We start from the raw sequence: 4,653 nt of genomic DNA on the forward strand, positions 1-4,653 counted from the left end.
TGAAGACATTGATGTCCCATGACATTTAGAAAACTGTCAGAGCTGCAGCAGAAAACTAGTAAGGCTACTTATAATATGGAATAGGAAATTAATATCCTAAACTAGGAAGGCTTTGGAGAGGCAATGTGAGGGGTATGCCATGACTGAGAAGAGTAAGGCTCTACTCAGCCAGGAGTTGATTCCAGGGTTCTATTTCACTTGTTATAGCTGATGGCATCACTAACAAATCACATAGAACAGGGAGCTGCTTTCTTCATGCACCTTAAGCAGTCAGTGAGTTTGAGGCAAGAGAAACACTGTACCCTGAACTGAAGCCTTAGAACGTCAATAGAAAGGAAACAATCAAATATTTTGTTTTAAAATATATTCATTTGTAGTTTGCAAGTCTAGTCATTTTTCCTGATAATAATTTAGGATCTTGAACAGTTTTTTGTATTAATTTGTTTAGAAAGCATCTGAATTCACCCTTTAAGCCATCAAGATCCTCTGTTCATGCATATAAAGAACGAGGGAGAAGTGTAAATAGATCTGACGCAAGATGGGATGGCCTTCAGAATTTCCTGTGAGGGATCTGTCAATCTGTTGCATGCAAAACAATTTCATCTAGTGGAAAGGCTCAGCTATGTAATTAGTGACAGTGTCTTTTAGCAACATGTTGGAAAGATCTGAGAGAGAGAGAACTCACAGTCACTTTCTGTCACTAACATCCCTACGGATTGTGATTCCCAAGCCATGTTAGAAGTAAAAGCACAACTGTTACTATCGGTACAGGACAAAACTCTCTGGGAAATAGGGCCCTGCAATGGCAATTCAAAACCTCAGAACTGTAGTCACTATTTTTGTTTTTTAGCACAGACCGAGTCACTCTCAAATCATATGGAAAAAATGAATCTAGTAGGTGTGCTGAGTCAGGAGACGTGTATTGCCAAAGATTGGATGACTCCTCTGTAGGGAGGGAAAATGAATTAATTCTTACTGGATTTCCCCTGAAAATGTGCCTTCATGGAAAGCTTGCTCTGAGTTGAGGAACTTATTTGATTTCAAAGAAGCTTATATTTCAAAATTTCCTTCGTCAACTGCATTGGGACCAGAAGAGTTGATTTAAGACTGAACGTACCTTTTAATTGTTTTCAAGTAAGGCTTCCATGATAAGTCCAAAACAAAGTGGCTGAACTTTGGTGTAGGAAACCATGGCTTCATCTGCACATGAAATCATACTTTGATTAAGTTTTCTTTTAGTAGCTGTCTATCTTACAGGGCAAAGCTCTCATTCTAACATAACATACAAAAATCAAGGGACTAGTTATAGGGCACTATGCAGCCTAAAGGGAAGAAAAGCCCCTGTTTTGCTTCATGGTATCCTTGTCAAAACAACAACACACACCAAATACAAAATCTGCCTGTCATTAAATGTTATAGCCAGTCACAATTTGGTGTACAGCCCAGGGAGTCGTTCTGTTTGAATTTCATAGGCCCCTATACATTGTGACATGACTTTTTCTGTCCGGTTCAATATTTTGATGGGACTGCATGGGTGCCCTCTGGTGGTTAATTTGCCACCCAAACAGTCAGTTTGTTGTTTTGGAGACCAAACACTGTGCACGTAGATTTCTAGTGTAAATCCAGTGTAACTGTTGATTTGAATAGAATTACTCTGGATTTTCCCTGCTGCAACTAAGAACAGGATTTGGCCCTCAAATAACTCACCCATTCCTAAATTTTCCGTTGCTGTAGATCTCACACTTTCCTTTATGTTGCAGTTATTCATTTCCTCACCTTGGTATTCTGTACTGATCAAAGAATTTGACTAGTAATATTATTTCATCAGTACACCAAGATCTCTCTCAAACAATTTTCGTAAGTCACACATCATCAGTAGTTTTTGTGAACTAGAACTTGCTTCTGTTTAGAAAAGTCCTTTCAAACTCATCATGTAGTTAACCTAATGGAGAAACAATTGTCCTCTCATTAATGCATGCAGCCAACTGTATCAGGAGTAATGCTGACAAGTGACACTAAACATTCCCTTTATCTTGCATGTATCAAAGAGCCCTCTGGTGCTCTGTCTATCTAGGTATGTATACAGAATGTGAGAGCCATATGGGACAGAGGTAGGACTGGATAGTTTTCCTCCTTTCCATTCTAAACTCATTTTCCAACATGTTCTGTGTCTAGGGAGCTAAAGACAGGCAGATAATGTCGTCAAGCCACCTATAATACAGATCATGCGTGGGACAACCAAAGCTGTTCTTCCTCCTTTTCTTCTCTCATCTAAAAACTATTGATTTCTGAGAGCTATGGACTGAGCACCCAAATGAGTTGTGCTCTACTGGCTTTCACCCCTCCTGCTTTTCACTCTACTCTGTTTTGCTGCTGTCATATCCACTATCTGCATGTTTTTCCACCTGCTGGCATTTTTGATTGCTTTGTTGGTAGACAATGATAACAGAAAACAACTACCTCAATTGAGAAGTGACCAGAAGGGGTAAATACATGGAGTTCAAACATCTTGTAAAAACAAAATACCACATCAAAAAATGAATGAGTGAAGTGATCGTCTCAGGAAAATGCACAGTTTAACACTACCTTAGAAGTTGTGTTATTTTGTGTCTTGCTGCATATTTTAGAGGGACAAAATAAGCAGCTGAGTAAAACTGACATTGGGACTTGCTCCCTAATCCAACAGGGAGAGAGGTGGATTCCTCCCTATGGGCATATTTGGTTCTATAGTAAAATGAAACCCAACCTCTCTCTTTCTCTCTAGGTTTTTATACTGTATTCCTCAGTATATCTGAGCACCTGCTGTTACAGGTGGGCATATCTCTATTGCTCCAAAGAGGAGAATACAGAGTGAATTAAATGCACCTACACCCTTAAGTTAGACACATGTAATAGTAATAGACTAGCATTGGGCCTTTTGACCACTATCCATATTTGAAGCTAATGATATTGAATCACTCTTAAGCAGTTTTTGTAGCCATCTTGTTTCTATGTCAGTAAGCAACAGGGAGGCAGGTGGAATGGAGACTGAGATACTAATGCTGCAGCTTTCCTGGAAGCTTAGAGATTCCCTTGTGAAGATGATTTTAAAATGACCATATTCAGCAAAGTTTTCTGCCCTGTCTCACTGAGTCAGCCTGCTATCCAAGTGTGCAGAAGAAGGGAGAGCAGTCAGAAACTGATAAAAATAGCACTAAATTCCTGTCTTGACTCAATGACAAGAGAATAATAAAAAGATTATAGGTAATTTCTCTTTATGAATTATAGAGAAGGGCTTAGATTCAGCAGTGACACAGAAGAGCCTGGACAGATTGCTCAGCTGCCTCTCCCAATAATGTCACTATCATTCAAAGGGAAACAAATGACCTCCAGGATAAACTCTGAGTACAGCACAGCAGGGCTGTGAAGCTGTTAAACACAGGGGCAGTCTCCTAAATACCCAAACAGTTTCTATCCTATGAGAGCAAATGGTCTGTGTCATTTTGAATGTGAACAGTAAGAATAAATTTACTTGTAACTTCTGTTTAAAGATAAGAGAATGTGATAATAGATTTTAGATTTTGCTTTACTGCTGTCATATAATTTTTTTTCTGACTATACCTCAATGGGGAGAATACAGCAAATCCATAGGGCCAGGAACTGAAATATGAAGCTGAGCTTTCTCAGATGTTCTGCTGTGAGGGTTTTTCTGTGTGTTACAAAACTGTATTTCCATTATTTCTCCCATCATATAATTGGCTTCTTCAAAAGGAGAGAAACAATGTCCATTTCCTCAAGATGGAAGTCTATAATAAACACATCTCAGCCCTGGACTAAGTTTATGACTGGCCTTCTATTTATCCAATCACATTCCAAACTGCTCCAGTGCTAAACAACCTATAAAGGATAAAGAGAGGACCTGCACTCCAGGAAATGTATCCTGTCTGAAAATTGCCTGAGAGGTGCCCTCACTGAAGCACAATCTGAGGTTCATCGAAAGATTTTGCCATCCTCTCATCATGCTGCTTCTTAGTGAGTGCCTGAGTCAGGTCTGATGGTATCTGGCACGTGATGTGGATAAGGGAGAGCAAAAATGGAGCATATAGCATTTTCAATGTGGAACCAGCATGACAGTGGGCAAAGCATTTATTATACTTCAGGGAACCCCCATCTAAAAATCTGCAAGGGTACAAAAAGTCTCCAGGTACAATTGGGCTAACTGCATTTACCTCCAAGAGGAAGAATGAAATGAGAGCAGTTAAGTCATGGTAAATGTTGTATTTCTAAAGGCAGAACACAACTGCATGCTTCTGTGTCCCCAGTCAGCAGTAGACTGGAGTTAATTAATATATTAAGACTCAGTATGTATATAAAATCTTGCACTTTTCATTTTGCAGATGCTTTACAGACATTAGCTAATTACACCTCACAATATCACTGTGAGCTGGATAAGTATCATTATCCCCATTCTGCACTTAGAGAAGTGAAGTGACTTGTTAAAGGTCAGAGGAATCAGCGTCAAAGGCAGGGTTAGAACTTGGAACTATATTTTAGGTGTGCTACTAACCAGGACCATGTCTCTAATAAAAATCTCTAGCACAGGGGTAGGCAAACTACGGCCCAAGGGCCACATCCGGCCTGTGGGACCGTCCTGCCCGGCCCCCAAGCTCCTGA

This window comes from Trachemys scripta, chromosome 19 (assembly GCF_013100865.1).
Source record: "Trachemys scripta elegans isolate TJP31775 chromosome 19, CAS_Tse_1.0, whole genome shotgun sequence".
Lineage (NCBI taxonomy): Eukaryota > Metazoa > Chordata > Testudines > Emydidae > Trachemys > Trachemys scripta.